The 23,873-nt window shown below is 34.9% G+C and overlaps 1 long non-coding RNA gene across 2 annotated transcripts in view; it reads left to right on the top strand.

Moving 5' to 3' along the window:
* The window catches only part of LOC123244551, an 82,544-nt gene extending 60,196 nt beyond the window's left edge, over positions 1-22,348 (top strand). For both annotated transcript variants that reach the window (XR_006506082.1, XR_006506081.1), the window contains exon 4: positions 21,540-22,348. This is a non-coding gene — a long non-coding RNA (uncharacterized LOC123244551). The remainder of the gene's footprint in view (positions 1-21,539) is intronic.
* The last annotated feature ends 1,525 nt before the right edge of the window (positions 22,349-23,873 follow it).

Genomic DNA, 23,873 nt, shown 5'->3' with positions numbered 1-23,873 from the left:
AGTTTTACCACCCACCTCAAAATTATGGACTTCCTTTGTTCTGCTGTATTTGGTTAGGAGGCCAGGAGGAAGGGCTAGGCTAGGGTAATGGAAGATGCTATCCTTTTACATTCCGTATTTGCTCTGTCATCATTAACAACATGGTACCTTGATTCATGTATCTGAATGGGAGCTTATCATTTCCACATTAACTGAAAGCCTTTTGAAATTTTAAAGTATCCTTAAGAGATGTAGTTGTACTGTTAAAAGAAGAAAACATATTTGGAGAATACAGTGGAATCATGTTTCATGGTTTCCTGTACTCCATTCACCATTAGCAAGCAGCTGCCTTGTACATAGCTGATTCCTGACATCATCAGTATTAAACCGTGACCTACTTTCTTTTTGCTCACAGTTAATGTTGCTATAGAGTTCTGGCTCTAACTGAACTAGAAGTTGCTGATGATTCAGATGCAGGGTGTGATTTTATAAATGCAACCTAAACAAGTGAGACAGCTTTAAAATTACCTACTCCCTTTGGTCCTCCCCATACTGATATCCTTAGAGAGACCTATTCTGGAAACACTCATATGGACAAAATGGCCCTACTTACATACCAGAGAATTTTAGACTTACCATTCAGAATGCTTATCTCTTCCCCACTAGCTTTCAAGTCTTTGCCAGTGGTGTCAACAGAGATGGCAATCTATGATAACAAAATTGTAACCCTTTCTTCCTGCTATTATCCATGTAGCGCTAACATCTATAAACCCACTGCTACTGTAACAGCTGGGGTTCTTGTCCTAAATCAGGAAACAAACTCTACTTACTGAAAAGTCCTAATTGTTGCAAACATTTTCTGACCACTGGAAAAGAAATGCAACTGGCCATTTTAATTTTTCAAGAAAATAATAAAGAACAGCTTCAAAGGAATCAGATTTTTATGAGTTACTAGAAGGTGGATTATTCTCACATTGTGATGTGTAAGTTTTAATATGATTATGATATGGTCCTTTCCACCTATTGAGAAAGAACTCTATTATGAGTTTTATGTGTGCGTAGAATTTGAATCTTATGTGCTGGGATGTTCCCAGATGTGTCAGTCCACCCCACCAAGGCTCTTGGCATGCCTATAATTGTTAAGTGTAATGGGCTAATGTAATGACGATGAATTAAAACTCCTTTCTGTCATTGCTGTCTTCTAGCCACGTTATTTTAATGAGCTCTTCTCTTGTAGTAAAATTTTAAGCGATCAACTCCTATCATTCAAAGATCACCAAGTCAAATTATATATTAGAATATGATTTTATCATTTAAAATAGAAATAAAATAGTCAGGGAAACATTGATCTTATGTTTGCCTACATTGTTTCTCAGCTAAGAGAGACTTTCAGATATTTATCAGTTTGTTTGATAGCAAAAGAGACCTTTAGTAGAAGTAATAAGCATAATGATGAAGAGATGGGCAAACCCAGCTGTGTTTTGGGTCTATTGAATGTCTGAAATGATTTTGCAAATCGCTTTTGATTTGATAAAACCCACAAAACCTTTTTTTCCCAGACTCCTTTGGGATTTTTTTAAAAAACCAAGATAAGTAAGTGATGGATTAACATTTCATTTGTATTTGAAATAGTCAAATTTAATAACTGATCTCATTTCCAGTTATACCATTTCCCCCCAAAATGAGTTATTTCAGAAAATCTACTTTGATTTGAGTAGGAAAATTATGTCTTAAAATTCTCTTTTTTTTGTTTCTCCTTATAAACTTAGCCTATGTGCCATGATATAATATTGATGCTGAAAAGTATAATTTTTGAGACTTATGTTTTCCATGTTTTTTTCTGAGTATGGAAAATGGACTTGCTGTATTGTTACCATTCTGGTCATAACTAGATTCATTCTATTTTTTCTCTTTATTTCTTCATTTGCTTCTTCAAAACCATGACATTCTTCTGCAGTGTATTTTTCAGTCTTTCTGCCCAATATAATGTGTTTTTCTTCCCATTTCCCTTTAGACAATTGTGTCCACTCCCTCCTGCCTTCCCTAGGACCTTAATTCATGGAGAGTTCCCTCTCTCTCTTTTGCTCCTTAATTTTTTATGTCCTTATATCCCGGATTTTCCCCTTTTTCCTTAAAACATGCTCAAGCTATTCCTATTTCTACAAAAACCCTTCTATCAATCTTCATTTCCAAACTTTACAAGAACAACTGTCATTCTTATTTTCACTTCACCATTTATTCAATTCTCATACCCTTGCTCTGCACTCTGTCAAAACTACTTTTCTCAAGTATAGCAATGGCCTCCTAGTAGCAAGAGTCAATGGCCCTTTCTGTCTTCATCGTTTTAAATCATTCACTTACTAAATTTTGTTGTGTATTTCTTTTATTTGGAAATGACTCCTTTACTTCTGAGATGATTCACTCCTTTAGTTCTCTTTTCTTTATTACTGTTCATGCTGTCTATACCAATTCCATGTTATTCTGCCACTATATGATGATATGCTCCAGGTTTTGGTCTTTGACACTATTGTATATATTTTCCTCTCTCTACAATATTTTCCCTGCTGATCTCATCTACTTTCATTGCGCCAGCTTTCAAATATAAGGGCATTATTTCTGTAACCACAGCTGTTTGCTTTATACCTTTACTTAGATATTACAATTGTCCTTCAAATTCAACATGTCCAATGTTATGTTCCTTTTTTTAAAAAAAATTATTCTTTATTATGGCTTTCCTATATATTCATGGCGATATGATCTTCCTTGTCATTCAGGCTTAAAATCCTAAAATAATCTTTGATTTGTCCCACATTTTAAATCCCCTTGCCCATGGCCAATTAATCCCTAAATCCTTGTAATTATTTCTCTATAATATCATTTACATCTGTTGCCTCCATTCTGTTCTGGATGCCACCAAACCTAGTTCTTACACTCATTTTATCTTACCTAGACTATTGAAATATCCTTCTAAATGAATTTCAATCTCCTCTATCCTATATACAACCATTAGATTACTATCTTCTGAAATTATAATGTCTCTTATGTTGTTCCCCTGCTTAAAAATCATCAAAAAAATCAATTATTACTTATTGCTTTTTATTACTTTAGTACGTTATCACTCATTAAGCTTCTGTGAACTATTCTTTCAGTTAATTTTGTCTTACTTTCAATCTACTTTTTTCTACCTTATCTATTATCATTTCCCTGCATATACTCTACACTACTACTAAACTAGACTTCTCATCTTTCCCCAATTACATCTTATGGTTTCTCATTTCAGTACCTTTGCTCTCACCTGTCCCTCTACTTTGAACGGTCTTCTCCACATCCCTCAATACTATCATTCCAATTAGTACTCTTCCTTCAGGTTTATTTGAAAATCCCTCTCCTTTTTCAAGCTTTCCCTTTTGTAAACATCAAAATGCCTACCAGTAGAGCTTCATATTTTTCTATGGAATTTATGTATAGCTATTAAATTAAATAATTTATCAATATCGTAACTTGCTAAAGCAATGTAAATTATTTATAATTCCTTTTGCTCTTTTATTTACTTCCTACTGTTATCATTTATTCCTTCCAATTTGGCAGATACAATCAATACCCTACCCTTTGTGTACATATTTTAACAGAATTTTTAACACCCTCAGAAACTTTCTGGGTTGTTGCTTTAGTGGGCATAAACATTTTGATTTCTATCAAGATTTTGTTCCTAATATACCCGACCCATGTCACACATTTTTCAATTTCTTATGGCCCTCAAGTTTTCTAAGGAGTTTTATAACCATAAAGTATAATTATTTACTTATAAAATGAAATATTCATTTCCCATTATTGCTCTATGGTTGCTAGTTTGAAATCTTGTATGTCATCTGCCTTAGGCTAATACTTGCAAACCATTTGTACATATGGAGACCAGAAAGTTATTAAGATGACTAGAGAGCATCCTTTCAGAATCTAGTGTAAAGCATTTAATCTATTCCTTGATTGTTTGTCTTGCTGGTTGCCTAAACTATAACTCATTTTAATCGATAAAAAACATATGATAAGAGACATAGCATCAAACTTCAGATGTTTCTATGTAATCCTAGAAAGGTAAATTATTTTCAGGTCCTCTTTAGAATAGAAAAATTTTCCAAGGTGGCATTTTCACAGTTGCTTTGGCAGACATTTGAGGAGTAGGAAAACTGATACTGATGTATTCTTTATTTCCACAGGACTTTAGAGAATTTCCCTTTGTATGGCATTTATTATTTTATGGATCTTGAATATTCTATATGTTTCTGAACATTTATTATGAACAAGACACCAGAGAAGTTGCTTCAGATGCTAGAAAGAAAAATCCAAGCCCCTGCCTTCAAAGAGCTTATAGTCTAGGATTTGTTCTTCACTAGGACAATACTACAGAGCTAGTCATTTCATTTGATAGAATATGAGATCTTTGAGAATTGTGATGGCTGAATTTTTTTCCTCTGTAAACTCACCAGCTGTCCCGATACTTAATATGCAAGAGGTGTGTATTAAATGCTTATTAATTGATTGGTTTCTGCTTACCATTAACAAAGAAGGCATCATTTGCTGTTAATTTCAAAGGATTTGTCAAAGATACTTAGATATATAGCTCTTGAAGGGACAAAAATTTTTAAGAAAAAAATGTGCAAGTTTTAATTTTATTTTTTACCTAAATATCTTACACTTTAACTTTGGTTTGTAAATAAGAAATAGAACATTTTGATATTTACAATTTAAATAAAGTTCTAATGTCTAATAACCAATAGATTGAATAGTTTATTTGACATTGTCATAATGTAATGAAATTTGTCACAAAACTCAGTAGACCTCTGTGTAAGAAAAGTATTGTGTTTAGGCTTTTTTTAGTTAAAAGTTTAAATATATTATTAAGATTTCCCAACTTAGCAACAGGAGACTTGGCAGAAGAGAAAATTTGCTCTGTGTTCAAATACTTGGGTGCTCCAAAAGCTCATCCTTTAATTAAATAAGAAGTGATTTTCAAATGCAACTTAAAGGGACATCTGGGTAGCTCGGTGGATTGAGAGTCAGGCCTAGAGACGGGAGGTCTTAGGTTCAAATTCGGCCTCGGACACTTCCCAGTTGTGTGACCCTGAGCAAGTCACTTGACCCCCATTGCCCACACTTACCACTCTTCCACATAAGAGCCAATACACAGAAGTTAGGGTTTAAAAATGTAAAAAAAAAAAAATAGCACTTCTCAAATGCAACTTACCTATTAGGTAACAATGGGATGAATGAATGGCATATGCAGCATTTGGAATCCATCTCAATGAAAGGGTTCTTGCTTGTTTGTGTTTTAGATTGGTCAAACTCATCAATTTTTTTAAGCAAACAATTTTGTCCATTTTGTTTTCTTAAATCTTAAAGGCTACTTTCTTTCATCTGTGTGCTTATCTAGGAATAATAACTCTATTATAATTTGTACAACATTCCCTGCAAAGGACAGAATTTATTACAAATGAACTAAATACATTTCATGAAAATTGTCAAATCCAAGTGACTTTCTCAGTCTAGAATCAAGTATGATTTGTCTAAAAGTTAAAACCTATTTCTAGGGTATATTAATTATGAAGTTTACAGGAGGCAGACCTGTAAACATGCTCATAACCTAATATCAATGCCAAATCTAAATATCTTAGATAGATGGGGAAAGGCGACAGGGAGAGAAACATGCTTTTATTAAGTACTACATAGGATAGGCCAGGCACTGGGCTAAACACTTTACATATATTATCATATTTAATCCTCACAAAAGCCCTGGGAGCTAGCTACTATTACTATCCCCATTTTGCAGTTGAAGAAACTGAGGTAGATAGTGAGTTGCCCAAGATCACACAGTTACAATACCTCAAATCTAACTCTACTTATTGAATAAATATTTGTTAATAATGTAAGCAATGCATAAACTATTACAAATTCACCTATCAAAAATATAATTCTATAACAAAATCCACTATGCCTTCTTTATGATAAGAACTGAACGGCTTACAAAAAGAAAAGAAAACCTGCCACATCTAAAAGAGGAACCCCTGAAAAGAGTTTTCCTTCTGGATAGTAGAGTTGGCACTACAAGGTCAAAGGGCCAGTTTTATCTGTATTGTGCCTGCAGACCAAAAGGTTTTTAAAGTATTCCTGTCTCCATGTGCTTGCTTTTGTGTCCCATTAATGGAATTTAAATTATAGCCCTACTATAGCCATGTAGTCAAAACATCCCATCTTCTGATGAGACACCATATTATAATCTGTCAGGATGTCTCATTTTACAGTTCTTTCATATATGTACTTGTCCTCATTTCTCTCCTTTGCTGGAAAAAAAAGTAAAGCAAACTATCTTTTAAACTAGTGTTTAAAATATGCGTTGGACTAATCAAGCTGGACAAAAAAAAATTAGACCCACAAAGGTTTAGACTGGTTTAGTTGAATTAGAATCTCAGTTAAGTATTATCTGTCTCTCTGTCTGTCTCTCTCCAGAATTCTTTTGGTGAGATTCGTGCTTTTCTTTAGTATAGGTCCATAGACAATACCAAGTAGAATTAAATTTTCATGCTTATTAAAGAAAAATTAAAAATGAGTAACCTTTACTGATTCTTGGTTAAAATACACATCTTTCGAATATATAACATTTTCAGACAAAAATTCTGTAAAATTTTGTGAGTAAATTAATTCCCTGTGAAATCCATGATCAAGAAGGTCAGTTTTAACACACCTCTTCAAAATATCATGAAACCAAAATAAGTTTGTTTGTCACATAGGTTTAAGTTTGACTATGCTCTGCTTCTATAAGATTTCTTACAGTCTTGAAAATTCCCTTTTTAAAACTCATACCTTTTATCTTACAATCAGTATTATGTGTTGGTCCTAAGGCAGAAGACTGATAAAAGGTAGGCTGTGAAGATTAAGTGACTTGCCCAAGTTCACATAGCTAGGAAGCATCTGAAACCACTCTTGAACCCAGGACCTCCCATCTCTTGATCTGGCTTTTTATCCATTGAGTCACCTAACAGCCCCCCAAAATTCCCTTTTAACTTAACTTCATACATACTGGTGAGCTCAGTACATATTCCTCTGTAGATACAGTGACTCCACTAGATTTGGAGGGAGAAAATAGATTCTCAGTTCTGATTCTGTGTACTTGGACATAATCAACCTCCTACCTCTCTATGATTTTAATTCATCAATTTCTATATTCAATGTCTCAAAACCTGAAATTCAATGGAGAGAAATATACAACTAATTTTCACATAATCACATTTCATTTCACCCAGTTAATTGATAATTAGCTGGTGTAGATTTCTTCAAAACACTGACTTTTTGTGGGGAGAGGGCTCTTAAATCCAGTCTTTGGATTTTTAAATATTATCAGTATTACTTTACTTTTAAGCTTTGAGAAGAAAGTGTAGTGGGGAAAACACAAGCTTTGTCATCAACAGACCTGGGTTCAAATCCAATCCTTGTTATTTACCTGTTCTGAGTCCTTAGGCAAGCTACTTTTCCTCTTTTGTCCTTTTTCCTCAACCGCAAATTGAAGGGACTAAATCAAATTACCTGTAAGATATATTTCAGACCTAAAATATATAAACCTATATAGAATAACAATATCTATTTTTCAAAAGTTGAGGCAATATTTTCTGCTGTTAAACCTTTAAAAACTACCAGAAAAGGCAGCACCAGGAATGAAAATAATCTGTATTTGTGAGGTGTTAGGTCCAAAATAAAGTCTAAACTCTTTTGCCTACCAGTCAAATCTCTCTATATTCTGCTTCCAACTAACCTTCCGAGTTTTATTTTACATTTTCCCCTTTCATATACCATACACTCTGGTCATACTGAGCTAATCAATAAACCCAAGAATCTCTTATCTTTTCCCACACCAATACTTTTGCTGATATCTTTTTCTTTACCTGGAATGCCTTTCCCCAATTTTTGCCCTTAGAAATTCTATCTATCCTTGAGGGCTGAGTTAAAATATAGCAATGTTCATGTAATGTTCACTGAACCTGTACTCTCCCCAGCTTTCACATGGAGGCACTAGAAGAGATCTTTCTTTCCTCCCTGACATTTTCTTCTTCCTAACATTCCCTGTTACTTATAAATGTGTCAACATCTTTCCAATCAAGCTCTATTTCCTAATAATCTATGAATCAGATTCAATTATCTCTTTCTTCCTCACATATCCAAACATATCTACCTTTACAAAATAGTATAGGCCTCTTTCTGTCCATTGACATTGGAACCAACTTGGTATGGGTACTCTTTACCTCATATCCAGAAAATATCAGATAATCTTGTTGGTGATCTCCTGGATTCAAGTTTCTCCTCACTCCAATCCATCTTCCACTCAGCTATCAAATTGATCTTCCTAAAGCATCATATCATTTCCCTACTTTATAAACTCCAGTGGTTCAGTTCTTTAGGATCAAGTATACAATCTTCTGTTTGGTTTTTGAAGCTCTTTTTAATCTTGTCCTTCCAATCTTTTTATATTTTTTCCCCTCCACATTTTCAGAGATACAGTAAGGCTGACCTCTTGCACACTCCATTCCACCCCGGTTCTTACTCTGAACGTTTTCATTGGCTTGGATCCCATGACTAGAACACTCATTTCTACTCATTTCTGCCTCCTGACTTCCTATGCTTCCTTTAAGTGTTAGCTGAAGTCCTACTTCTGCAAGAAGACTTTCTAGGACCTTAATAATCTTATTAATCAGTGTCTTCCATCTAAAAATACTCTTGATTTGTCCTATATACATTTTATTTGTACTAGTTGTTTGTAAATAGTTTTTCTTAATACTTTCAGAGGAAAGACTATTTTTGCTTTTGATTCAGTGATGGTAGCAGTTGGGTGGCATAGTGGATTGAGAGCTAAACCTAGAGACTGGAGATCCTCGGTTCACATTTCACCTCAGACACTTACTAGGTGTATAACCCTGGGAAAATCATTTAGCCTTGATTGCCTAACCCTTACTACTCTTCTGCCTTGGAATCAATTCACAAGTATTGGTTCTCAGACAGAAGGTAAGGATTTAAAACAAATAAAAATAAAATAAATACTTGTTGACTTGGCTTGACCTTCCCTTTTGGATTTGTATACTTTGCTTGCACCATTCGAACACACTTGTTTGGGTAGGATCATAGCATATGAATCTTAGATATCAGTTATTCCACAATCTGCATTTTATTCATGAGTAAACAGAGGTTGAAGATATGGATTGTATTCATTTTTCTGTGTATTCCTCATGGTGCCTCCTTGATTAGATGCCCAATAATCTATTATTTAATTAATCCTAGAAACAAATAATCTTTGCCTTTAAAAATTTTCAGATCTAGAAACACCTTTTGTTTCATTTGCATGGTCTCTAGGAGCAGCAAATTACGAATAAAGACTGTTCCAGTATAATCCTCTTTCAGAGACTAAATCATCTTTTCCCACAACCAAAGTCTGTGATTTGGCAGATACAGAATTGTCAGAATACTGGATCTCTCTCTGGGGCTGTGGAACCGAATGTTTTGGTCAAAAATAGAATTTGGCATCCATTAATGTGATGAGGAAAAAAGTTCTAGGGGCCAAATGAATAGAGTAGTGGAAAGAATTTTCTCTATGCATAAAAGAGTGATTGAGAGACCCTGCCTCCGTGGAGAATACTTAAATTTAGTACTTAATCTCATGGGCCCAATCTCAGTATAGAGTACTTGCCACTACTGTTGCATTTGTACAGCCATCCAAACCATCCCATGAAGAGCTGTTTGGGACTTTGTATTTCATCTATATTATACAACTTTTAAGGACCAGTATACCTATGAGTTGTCATAATTATAATTATTGTCTTTAGTGCAAATAATGGAAGCATCTAGGTGGTCCAGTGGATTGAGATCCAGGCCCAGAGGTGGGAGGTTATGGGTTCAAATTTGACCTGAGACACTTCCTAGCTATGTGACCCCTGACAAATCACTTAACTGCAAATGCCTAGACCCTTTCCATTCTAAGGGCAAATGAATGCACAGCTAGTGATCATTTCCAATCATGAACCAAACAAGAAATTAGGTTGGGAAAGAAGGAGGAATAAAACAAAAATCATTTGGCTTATTTTCATTTGGTTAAATATTCAATTTATGATGAACATTTGCTGGAGAGGAGAAAGCAAGGATGTCAATAGAGCAAATCCACATGGAAATTGAACATTTAAGATGTCTCATACTCCCCAAATCACCAATTTCATATATTCTTACTACTTGTAAATATTTTTATTTGTTTTTTCAGCATTATTTTTTAAAAAGCCATTTTGAGTATCACATATTTTGGGTAGAGAAGAGAAATCAGCTTCTTTCTCCTCTTTGCCTTTGCACTGGTTAAAGGCTTGCCAAACCATTGAGAAAGCCAAATCTGTCTCATCATTCTAATACCCTCGAACAAAAGAGGCTCAATAGTACTTATAGTACACAGCTGGAAGGGTATTTGATTGATATATATGTATATACACATACACAGATATATAGGCAAACTTTAAAATACTATGTAAAGGTCATTATGAAAGTAATTTTTACTTGTCACAATATCACTTCTTTATTATCTATTAAAGGCCCTATCAGTGATGGTGAACCTTTTAGAGACCTTAGAGACCAAATGCCCAAACTGCAATCTCATGAAGTACGTGAGTCCCCAAAGCCCTTTCCTCAGACAGAGGAGGGAGGAAACACTCCCACTGGGCTGCTGGGCAGAAGGGCAGGTCATGTGAGAAATGTCCTTAGGGGGCAGCTGGGTAGCTCAGTGGATTGAGAGTCAGACCCAGAGACAGAAGGCCCTAGGTTCAAATCTGACCTCAGACACTTCCTGGCTGTGTGACCCTGGGCAAGTCACTTGACTCCCATTGCCCACTCTTACCACTCTTCCACGTAGGAGCCAATACACAGAAGTTAAGGGTTTAAAAAAAAAAAGAAAGAAATGACCTTTGGCACATGTAGAGAGGGGAAAGGGAGCAGCACTCTCCCGATGCATCACTAAGCATGGCATAGGTTCTCCAACACAGCCCTAGATTCTGGTAATAGTTCTAAATATTAGCTTCTTTCCCATTAGATTAAGACTAATATTATTTTTAAAGGATCATAGACATCATAGGATTTACTATTCAAAGGAAACTTGGACCTCATGCAGCTTAATTCCCTCATTTAGAAAGATGAATTGATTTGCCTAAGAATTGCACAAACCAGGATCTGAATTTATAACTTCTGACTCTCAGTCTAGTACCTGCCTCATTATTATTTTATATACAAAAATGAAAACAGGAAAAATAAACAATAAATGAGTAAAAGAGAGAGAAACAGTGCCAGAGATGGAGAAAGAGAAAGAGATGGAGACAGAGAGAGCATGACTTTATTTATAAATCTCTCCTTGACAAGACCTGAATCATTCATGTTTTCAATCTCTGGACTTATCCTCATGGCAGGTAGAAGACAATTCATACTGGTAATTCTCCTAAATTTAAACATAAAGTACAAAAATTAATAGTAAAATATAAATAATCATAATGCTACTGAAAAGAGTAAATATAATATAAGAATTCAATCTTCTTGAAGCAGGATTTCAAATTGGGATTTTTGGGGACCTGCTACCTCAGCATGGCTTCTAAGTGACTGCAAATAATAGTACTATTCAATATCTACAAAGTGCTGGTTTTCCATCCATGGAGAAATTAAGTAATTATCACTAGTACTATTTGTTATTTAGCAGCTTTAGAATCTTAGTGAAAGGAAATGTCATTTTTGCATTAATATGCAAAAGAAAAAACTGTAAAAATACCTTTTCATAATCCCTTGGATAAATCCAGCTTTGTGTCAAAGACCTGGACTATCATTTTTTTCACATATTCATATACAAATGACTGACTGTGAGTGTCCTGAATTTCTCATTCTCTTTGTGGAGCTCAAATGTTTCACTCTTGTTTGCACCTTTCTGTTAGCCTCTTCCTGAAAAGAACAACACAAAACAAAACATTATACAGATCCTAAAGGCTAATTCATGGGAATGAAGATTGTTCCTTTATCATCTTAATATGTAACATTGCTCCAGGAGGAACATTGACATATACCTTCTTATTCTAAGTCTATTTGTTAATATGGTGATACATATCCCCATTGGATCTGATTCCAGACTATAGAAATCTCTACCCTAATTCTACCAGTAATACCTATGTTATAACAAGCTCTCATTAGTGCCTGCACATTCCAAGTCTCTCAGGGTATTAATAATTATGGATGCCCTGTCTTTGTCCTGCTCATTGCAATTCCTTCACATTTCTTTTTTTATTAATCATAAAACATAGAAGATTTTAATGATCAGTTAAAGAAAACCATCTTTTGTTTTCAGAATACTATTGACAACTATACAGAATGTTCAAAAATGTGAGTAGAACATAAACCACTAGGGGAAATGGATAGTTTTATGTGTTTAATATATTTCATGGTACAGTGTGAATATGCATAGTTTATCCTGCTACATTATATTATGCTGCTATATGTACCTATTCTGAAGATATAGTCCTTATACTTAGTACATGTTTTTTGAACTAAAATGATTCTTTAAATAACCTTGTTATATATAAATATGGATAATATGCATAATAGAGTCATAGTGAACAGAGAGCTGGCCTCAGAGTAAGGCAAATGTGAGTTCAAGGCCTGCCTCTAATACATGCTGAATATGTGCCACTGGACCTGGAGTGAAATATATATCCTATATCAGTGAAATCATAGCTTCCCCTCTCTACTCTATATCAACATACTATTTCCTTCTAGAATTGAAGCAATGGTATAATTATACTTATTATATTTACCAGAATATTTACTTCTACTTTACCATAATATTTGCCTGGTATTTACTGCTAATTTTGCATATTTTTCTTCTGACCAGATTAGAATTTATTTTTTGTTCTAAGAGAGCCATCGAACATAGAGAATTCTTCTACGTGAATGGGCAAATGGTTGTTTATCTGTTATCTCATCAACCCGGGGCCTACATTGCAAAAGTATTCAGAATATTCCTCCATCACTAAATACAGTTATGTTCATAATGGCTACCATGTAATTACCATTAGATTCTTTTAGCAACCAATGGATTTATATGAATGTGAATCAACCCTGAACCCTATAACTAAGACATTACTTTATCTCATACTGCCAAATAACGGCAGGCAGAAAGCATTGAAATTCACAGTCTCCGTTTAAAAAATGGTAATATCCACAAGCATATGTTCTAATAACTTCCTTACCCAGTTGAGTTGTAATTTGTAGGTATCTGATGGGAGTCCAGGGGGTACTGAACAGCAAAGAACAATATGCCAGTTCCATGGGCAAGCAGCTCATTGCTTAGTATTAATCAGGGCCTGCAGGGCAAAAGAGAAGGCAACTTACTGAAGGTCTGTTAGTGTTTTTTTTTTTTCTAAAAACAGTGCTATATTATATTACAAGATCCTGGTCAGTAAGGGTAGCAGTACATCAATCATCAGAGACAGTCATTTTCCTGCTGCTTTAAAATGGAAAAAAAAAACTTTCATTCACAGTAAAGTCAATTTCCTGAGTACATTGTCTCCAAGTGGCTGTGTTCTAAAAGTACAGATCAATTGAAGATCCCTTCATTTCCAGATCTTGGCAATTTTCTATTGTTGTGGTTACTTCGAAAAATCTTCTGCCAGATGTGCCAACAACTACTTTTTGACATTCAGAATCCATTGTCTTTAGGATATAACTGGTGTTTTCAGATTCACACTTCCCTAAAACTCTATAGAGTCCCTGACCTTTATGGCTTTTTTTTTTCTCCTTTCGCATAGTCCTTGATCTGTTTGATCCATGTAGGAGAGGCTTCCTAGTAATTTCCTTACCAAATTTCACAAACCATCCTTGTAAACCAGATTAACATTCTGTGAATAAATAAACAGTCTGTGGTTCAGATTGGAGGGCACACATGGGTTACACAACATGTGAATTACTAAGAAATGCAATACTGTACAATGAAACCTGTTAATTACAGTCTGTAAAGGGACTTTTTGTAAGCTATTCACACAGATGGCCGCTCCAGGGTATAGCAAAAAGAAAAAAAAATAAAGAAAAAAAAGGGAAAAAAAAAGCTGCCTCCACAGGCGGCTTCTTTGTTCTTCAATTTCTTGATTACTAGTATAACCACAAAAAAGTATCCTGAAATTTCTTTCTTACTGACTTGTCTCTTGTTTTCATAAAGCACTTTTGTTGATGGCCAGCCTGTTCTGGTTATTTTTTTTAATTCCCCCTGTCTCTACATTTTAGGAATATTCCTGGATATTCCCTCTTCCTAGAGGAACATTTTAAATTGGGTAGTATGTAGTAGACCTATTTATATAACTTTTCTGCTTCATTATAAAACTGTCCTTTTAGCACTAGAAAATTTACATGGTTGAGCCATAAGCTGTTGAGGTGATAAGATTTGTTTTTATCTGAACCTGTGACCTCATCTCTACAGGGACATTTTTGTGTAAAAGCTCCCATCACTTGTATAGATAACAACTCTTCCACTACATAGTTTTAAGAGAATTTAGAATGGAATGGTAGGATGGGGAGAGGGGAAGGGTTTAAAGTATAGAAACTAACAGTCTAAATGACTAGTCCATGATCATATACCTAGCTAACCTATGTTAAAGAAGAACTTAGATTCAGAACCTAAGACCTACTAAAGAATACTAGAGTGTAGATTTCTATTTGACATAATTCTTAGTAATATAGCATTTAATAAGTGCCTTTTCTTTCATTTATATTAGACAAGCCACAATCTATCCATGCCTCATTGTTCAGTCATTCAGTCTAGTCACTCTTTTTTAAATTTAAATTTATTTATTTCTTTGTTGCATTAAAATACTTAGTTAACCCCTCCTTTTCTTCCCTTCTCCCATTAGAGAAGACATCATTTGACAAAAAGACATATGTATATATAAAACTTCATGATAGGATTTCATGGACCATAGCTATCCATGGGGTTTTCTTGGCAAAAATACTAGAGTAGTTCAACATTTTCTTCTCCAGTGGATCCACGTCTTAGCTTTTTCATATATATAAAATGAGAAATCTAAGACTTTAATTTATAGATAATCTATAATGTAGCCCTGTATTTATACATACATTAATCTGGAAATTTCTTTGTATTCTAATTTCCCAATAAGAATCTCTAAGATCTTTTTTAAATTTAACTAATTTATTTATTTAGAATATTTTTCCATGATTATATGATTCATGTTCTTTGCCTTCTCTCTTCCATCCTCTCTCCTGGAGCTGATAAGCAAGTCCATTGGGTTATACATGTATTACTGTTCAAAACCTATTTTTATATTATCAATATTTGCAGTAGAGTGATCGTTTAGTCTACATTCTCAATCACATCCCCATCAACTCATGTGATCAAACAGTTGTTTTTCTTTTGTGCTTCTACTCCCACAGTTCTTTCTCTGAATGTGGATAGCATTCTTTCTCATAAGTCCCTTGTGATTGTCCTGGATCCTTCCATTGCTGCTAGTAGAGAAGTCTATTACATTTGATCGTACCACAATGTTTCAGTCTTTGTGTACAATGTTCTCCTGGTTTTGCTCCTTTCACTCTGTATCAATTCCTAGAGGGCTTTCCAGTTCACATGGAAATCCTGTAGTTCAGCATTCGTTACAGCACAATAGTACTCCATCACCATCAGATATCACAATTTGTTCAGTCATCCCCAATCAAAGGACACCCACTCATTTTTCCAATTGTTTGCCACTATAAAAAGTGCAGCTATAAATATTTTTGCACAAGTCTTTTTTCCTTATTATCTCTTTGGGGTACAACCCCAGCAGCAGTATTGCTGGATCAAAGGGAAGGCAGTAAAATCTTTTTTTATTGGACACAAAATTCCCACAAACAAAAGAGAAGTATTCAGCTATTTCCTATGTCATTTCCAACTTGCATTTCCTCCTTCCTTGTTCCTGATAGGCAGATACATGAGATAAATGGAGTTACCATAGCAATGAATTCTTAGGAAAGTAAAGTCTAAGAAGACTCCTCCCCTCCCCCCATTCTTTAATTAATAACTGTAGCTAACATTTATATAGGATTCTAGGACTTGCAATGCACATCTAATTCTCACAAAAACCTGGAAGGCAGGTGCTATTATTATCCTCATTTTGTAGATGAGGAAACTGAGCTTAAAATACTTTAAGTGACTGGCCCTCACATAGCTAGTAGTTATCTAAGATAGGATTTAAAATCAAGTCTTCCAGACTATCAAGTCCATCATTCTATAAATTTTACTACCCAGATGTTTTTCAACTTGCAAAAGAATTCAGTAATAAAATGCAATAATAAAATTATTTTATGATAATTAAATAAAAATGAATATACAAGTTAAAATGAAATAACTTTTAAAAACACTGTGGTTACCTGTCTAAACCTTTTAAATCATCCAGGAAAGGACAGTTGGAATATATTTGAATATGATTTTATAATTATGCTTGGTATTGAACATGAGGTAGAAATGCTAGTTGTAGACTGGTGCAAAGAACTGCTTGAATTTTGTAACAGCAGCAACAACAAACAAAATATGGCATTAACCTATCTAGTAAGTTTGTTTATATATTTTAAAACCCTAGTTTCTTTAGAAAGTTCCTCTTTAGTCAGATTCCTGCTATTACGTGAAAGAAGCATAGGTTCAAAGCTGGTTGTAATAGATCCTCTAACTCATCTCCGTATTTTACAGGTGAGGAAACTGAGAACTAGAGAATTTAGAAAACTTGCTGAAGGTCATACAGGTCATAAGCAGAAGAGTTGAGAGAGATTTTTAAATTTTCTTTTAGAATTAATTCCATTTAAAAAGTCAATAATCTCTTTTGACAGCTTTTTTCTCTAAATCATCATAATATAAATAATTATTAGAAATTTACCAGATAGGTCATATTCTTTACTAAGGTAATCTCCCTGGAGAAAATGAAATGAATAAAGTAACAATTTAAACATTTATCTGACATAATTTTTTACTTATCCTGAGAGAGTGATTATACTCAGTGCTGACCCATGCATTTATTAATCGATGGGCAGGTTACTTATAATTTTCTGGATTCAATATCTTTTCTACAGTATGCAGCAATTCTCCATGATGTCTCTGGATATGAAATTTTACATTTGGAACTATGATCTCACCAAAAAAACTGAGAAAATATAAAACACATAAAAAAGTTTTATAAATTGTGCCCTACTTTAATAATTTGGTTCAAACTAATGAAAATGTCAAAGCACCTCTCAATTCTTCTACTATCATGTCATCATAATAGAAATAGCCTTAACTGAACTCCAAAGCAACTTTTTTTACTTCTCTAACTATGTAAGTATATTAAGTTGCTGAAAACCTTGGGTCCAGGGTATATTACTATGAAATACTACCCTGTGAAATGTATAAGAGAATATGTACAAAATGGAACAGAAATACCCTATCAATAGTGAAGCCCTCTAGGTGCTGTGGTTTGCAAGTGGTACTGTGATGATCATATGAAGGCACAGAATAAAGATAATAGCATAGAATCCCTCAGAATTGGAAGGCTCCTTTAGGGATATCTAATGCCATCCATATCTGAAAAAGAAACTCAACTACAACATAACCAATAGTTAGCAATCAAAACTTTATGTAAAAATCTCCACTGAGTATAAACTCCTTATTTATAGAAATGACCATTTATGTAACTCTTTAAAGCTTTCAAAGCACTTTCTACATGGTTTGGGGCATTGTGGTACTATGGGAAATACTGATTTAGAGTTAGAAAACTCCAGACCCCTGCCCTGGTATTTATGTCTTGGGTGACCTTGCTATAAGAATCACTTAAGGGGGCAACTGGGTAGCTCAGTGGATTGAGAGCCAGGCCTAGAGGCCGCAAGTCCTAGGTTCAAATGTGACTCAGACACTTCCCAGCTGTGTGACCTTGGACAAGTCACTTAACCCCTATTGCCTAGCCCTTACCACTCTTCTGCCTTGGAGCCAATACACAGTATTAACTCCAAGCAAGAAGGTAAGGGTTTAAAAAAAATTTTTTTTTAATTACTTAACCCTATCTTGTACAATTCTCTCTCACACACTTAGGCCAATCGATTAACCTTTCTTAGATCTCAGTTCTCCCATCTATAAAATGAAGGAGTTGTTCAAGATGACTTTTAGGGTCCCTTTCATCTCTAACTATGTCATTCGATGAGCCTATTAGCCCATTTAACATACTATGCTATACAGTATCAAACTAGGATGGTGTTTTATACCTAGCTGGTGCTTAATACACATTTTTCAACTGATTTTTGTATAAAAAGTGTGTTCTATATCTAGCTGCATGGAAAAAATCTGAAACTCAGTTGGAAAAATGATAATGTAAAAAGTGAATGTTGTTGCTTTTGAATTGTGTGGTTTTTCCCCAAGTGCCACCATTTTAACTGGCCCAAACGTCTAACAGACAGTGGAAATTAATTCTATTTGCTTTTAAATCATTACTCACTACTGAAGTCCTTGAATGTTGGGCGTCCTAATTAATAGCTATTTTATACTCCAGGCACTTGAACCCTTTGCCAGGGCTTCATTTTCAAACCCTATAATCACACACCTTCCTAAAGACTCAAGGCTGCAGACAATGAGTCCTTCAAGCTATCAGCTTCAACTAAAACTCATAGTGACACAGACTTTCTGGCTCTGATTTACTTGCTGAACCCTTCCCTGGAGGACTGCCCATTTGGAGACAATGCACACGCCCCTGAGGGCAGATTACTTGCTTCACTTGTTGGCCCTATCAGCTGAAAGCTGTCACTTGAGCAAAGGGAGAGACCTAAGAGGCTCCTGGTAGGAAAAAACAATAACAACCCCCCCACCCCCACCCCCAAGTCACAATCAGCCTCTTAAGGTTACATCTGTTGTCTTTCATTCTAGACATTGTTGAGAGTCTATTTACACAAGAGCCTTGATTCTGCATTCCTCACTCAGGCAAAATGGTCACTGGAATAAACAGGGTCTTGCTAACTTAGGTGAAGACTGCCAACTCAGATCTTCAGGACAATTTAAAGAAGGGATGAATGTTATCCTCCTGATACTGTGCAGCTTGCTGACCCAGAAGTGGATGGCTATTCCTTAGAGATGTTGTAGAAGAGATTTCTATTAAGGCATGGATTAGATTAGTTCTGAGATCCCTTCCAGCTCTGAGTTTCTGTGATTCCTCACTTTAATGTGAACCTACTCTTATTTCAAATAAATGAAAATTTATTTTTAAAGTGGGTTACTTGGTCAATTGCTTCTAAGCCAAATAATAATATAATAATTAGAATCAAAAGCAAACTGCAGTCCAGCTGCCGTTTTCTAAACACTTTTCAGTGGTTTTATGAAATTGATTTTGCCATAACATAGGAAAATTCTCTACAATGAGCTTCTCTCATAAATGTAGGGACCACAGCTAAACTCTCCATTTAGCTGTTTCTAGAAAATTTATTCCCTAAATAATGTAGTCAGAGAAAATGTATGGAAAGTAAGTAGCATCATTTGAGTCCTGTGCTATTGAGAGAAATGGTGTGACAAGATCAGGACCTTGTCACAGAATTGGAAAGATAGGAAAGGAATCTAGTAGCTGGGCTTAGCTTTCAATAGTCAATGTCTGGAAAAGTTATCTTCTTGTTTTCCAGATTCTGACAGAACAATCGGGACTTTGCAAACAATCCTAAAAGGCCGATACTGATGCTGTGCCAATCTTGAGTAGAGTACTGGAAAACTCTCTTGAAATTCTGTATTTACTTTAATTTAGGAATATGACTCCCCATTCTATTTTTTCTGAGTAAGAAACTCTTAGACGCCCTGTTTAGAAATGAGCTTTCTTGGATTATAGAAAAAGCTAAGCAGGGAGTGAAAAGTCAGAAATGATAAATTCAGCTGGTTTTCTTTGTGCAGTCTATTTTCCAGATAAGAATTTATGGTTTGTTGAATAGCTTTGACTTTTTATAAGTAGCATTGTACAGTTGTCTTTGTATATTTCATTAGGAAATCAGGTCATATTTTATCTGTGTTGTACAGTACCATAATAAATAACAATATTATAGATGGAAAGGAACAGAGAAATCATCTTGTTTAGTTCTGTGCTCTTTTTAATCTGTCATGAACTTCTTTGAAGATCTGGTAAGGCTAATAATAGACTCCTCAGAATAATAATTTTGAATACTTAAAATATTTAGACCAAAGAAACTATTTTAATATAGTTATCATAATATTTCTAAACAATCAAATTCATGGACCCTGGTCACAAATTGCTGATCTAGTTCAAACATTTTAAAATATAAGGAAACTGGAGATCAGGAAGGTTAATGTTAGTACTTGACCAAAATATCTAATAAGAAAAATTTGAAGTCTGTGTGCAGGAGTCTTGAATGGGGTAATTTGATTTTCTGTATCTATCATTTTGTACTTATTAAAACTGTCCTGTATTTCTTGATTTTTAATTTACTCTTAAAAAATTATAAAAGAACATGAGAAACTGCATTATGGTAGGTGGATATCAGACCAGCACATAAATTACATAGGTCCTAGATTCAAGACCTGCCTCTGAGATTTTGTATCCATTGACAAAGCACATAAGTTCTCAGTGAATCAGACAAACAAATGATAAAGGGGTTTCTGATCAGCATTGGTAGAAAAAGTTTCCATGCTAGTAATCATCCCACATCTGTAGTATAGTGTTTAATCCTAGATTCCACATTTTAAGAGGAATAATGACAAACTGTAGTGGGTCTAGACAAAGGTGAGCAAGATGGCAAATGAATCGAAACTATTATTCTGACTGAAAAAACAAAAGATATTAAAGAAGATGTAGTTTTCTTGAAGATTTAAGAAGCTGGTTAATAGAGGAGGAATTAGACTTGTTTTTCTTAAACTCCAACTGGAAGCGTGGGAGTAGACTGTATAGTTCATAGAGTACCAGGCTTGAAGTCAGGAAGACCTGAGTTTAAATCTTGCCTCAGATGCTTATTAGTTGGGATCACCCAACTTGAGCAAATCATTTAACTTTTTTCTTGACTCAGTTTCTCAATAGCACCTACCTATCTCAGTTGTTGTGAGGATCAAATAATACAATATTTGTAAAGTTCTTGGCACAGTGCCTGGTACATAGAAGGTGCTATATAAATGTTTATTCCCTTCACCCCAGTGGTTGGAATTTACAGAAAGAGGGATCTAGTTTCAACATTCCACCAAATAGAGTTGTCCAGAATAGGAATGAGCTGCCTCTGAAAGTAGAGTTCTCCATCTCTGGACATCTTTAGCAGGGAGCTGTCAAGTATACCGTACATGTAATTCTTACTTAGGCAATTTGGATTAGATGCCCTCTGAGATCTCTTGCAGCTTTGAAGTTTTGTGATTCTGTGGTACTTTTACTAGATGGGTTCCCATCTCCAGGTCCATGTCTCTCCATAACTTCTAAAATAAAATAATTTGAAGAAATATTCTAACATTGGTATAAAACTAACAAGATTTCCATTTGTTCTAGTCCCTTTAGCCCAAGGAAGAAAAAAAGAAAGAAGAGAAAAGATGGAAGAGGAATCGAAGGTAGGTGAAAATTTGAATATTTGTCTTCAAAAGGGGTAGATATCTTTGGGATCATCTGGGCCTAGAGAGCCCCTTGGAGACTTAGATATTCCTAAGGGAATGGGGGTGGGGTAGGAAAGTAAGGAAAGATGAGGGACATGAATAAAAAGGCATTACTTCAAGAGTCATGACCAAAGAAGTGCTAGCCTCTTTCTATATATGACATTGCTGTGATCACACCTATCAGAAGGAAGTGTGAAGTTTTAGGCTCTTCTTTGCCTTAAATGAAGTTGTAAGAAGTGAAAAGAAAAAAGAATGAAATCAGATTAGCAAAATAAGCATGATTTATTATTATCTAATGTTTTGAAAATCCAAGTGTTATCATTTGATCGTGATCATGATCAGAATGAGTTTTCTCCATATATGTGATCATTTATATACCATTTTAAGATTTACAAAACACCTATTTCACAACTCTAGGAACTGCTGAAATTAGGGTCCAGCTATTTAAAGGCCCAGAGACAAGCTTAATTTGTTTGTTCAACCAATGGCATCATTCCCTTTCTTGACCCAATCAAAGAGGAGTTCTCACCTCATAAAAGGATCAGGGCATAGATTCATCTTTTGAGTTAGTTTAACACCTTATTAACATCTTGTGATTACCTGGGGATAAGAGGGAAACTCTCTCTTCATATATCATTATCTACACTTAAAAAAAAGTCAGAGGTTGGCATTTCTAGGAGAGAAGGAAACAAATTAAGAATAATACTTTTTAAAGTTTGAAAGAAATATTTTTAGGGTGACAGGTTGGAAGAGAAGATAAAAGAGGAAGAAATTTTTAAAAATGAACATAAACTGGGGGCAGCTGGGTAGCTCAGTGGAGTGAGAGTCAGGCCTAGAGACAGGAGGTCCTAGGTTCAAACCCGGCCTCAGCCACTTCCCAGCTGTGTGACCCTGGGCAAGTCACTTGACCCCCATTGCCCACCCTTACCACTCTTCCACCTATGAGACAATACACCGAAGTACAAGGGTTTAAAAAAAAAATGAACATAAACCAAAGAGCTGGATTCTAATCCCATTTCTATCACTAAACTATCTATGTCATCTCAAAACAGATATATGTACCATCTAGACCTCAATTCCACCGTTCCTAAATCAAGATTAAATTAAATGTTCTCTTAGGGTCTGCAAAGGTTTAACATTCTATGACTGTCTAACCAAAATCCTTCTGATTATTCTAGTATATTCCCAAATAAATTAGGACAAGCTCTTTTTATTTCCTCTTGTTAGATCAATGATCTCAAAAATTAGGGGAAAACTGTCATTATGATCTAAGGGCCTGTGAATTTTGCTATTTTTTTCCTTGACCAAATTCTTATACATCCAAAATAAAATTAATTGTAATTCTCTGGAAAAAATCTGTATTCCTCCAAATTTCCCAATTTCTGATGATGATAATATGTACATTTCCTTATTTTCATTTTATGGGTCTATACCTTTGTTCAGGATCTAATTTTCTCTTTCTTAGACTTATAAAAGCCTACTAATTGGCTACCCTTCTTCTAGGCTTTCTCTTCTCTCATCCATCCTGCTGCTGTTGTTCAATTATTTTTCAGTCATGTTCAACTCTTTGTGACCCCATTTAGGTTTTCTTGGCAAAGTCGCTAGAGTGGTTTGCCATTTCTTTCTCCAGTTCGTTTTATACATGAGGAAATTGAGGCAAACAGGATTAAGTGACTTGCCCAGCTAGTAAGTATTTGAAGACTGATTTGAATTCAGGAAGATGAATCTTCCTAACTCCAGATCCTATACTTTATCTGTTTTGTCATATCCATCCTGCACCGAGCCACATCACTCTCCCCAAAACACCATATTATCAGTCTCTCTATTCAGAATTCTTCAAAATTGCTCCCTTTTGTCACTAGGATAAACTGTAAAACCATCAATATGATTTTTAGAGACTTTTTCAATATGTTTCCCATGATCTCATACTTCTGCCACCTGTATGTGGCCATATTCTAGTCCTACTGGCCTCCTAACAATTCTCTATAAACTAGATTACATTTCTCAGGTCTATTTCTTTGCAAAAATACTCCCTCCCCATCTCTTTGCCTGCAATGTATTGTCATTTTTAACAGATAGCTACTAATAGTTGGGTGGATCAGAAGGACTTCATAGTGGAAGCAGATGTATGTTCTATATTCCCAGAAGACTGTAAACTTCTAAGGGCAGAAATCATGGCTAGTTTTGTCTTTCTAGTTGCAGTGACTGGAACCAGCTATGCATTCAGTGGGTG

Source organism: Gracilinanus agilis, chromosome 4 (genome assembly GCF_016433145.1).
Source record: "Gracilinanus agilis isolate LMUSP501 chromosome 4, AgileGrace, whole genome shotgun sequence".
NCBI lineage: Eukaryota > Metazoa > Chordata > Mammalia > Didelphimorphia > Didelphidae > Gracilinanus > Gracilinanus agilis.
The sequence above is the reverse complement of the archived record's forward strand: the minus strand, read 5'-3'. Positions and strand labels throughout refer to the sequence as shown.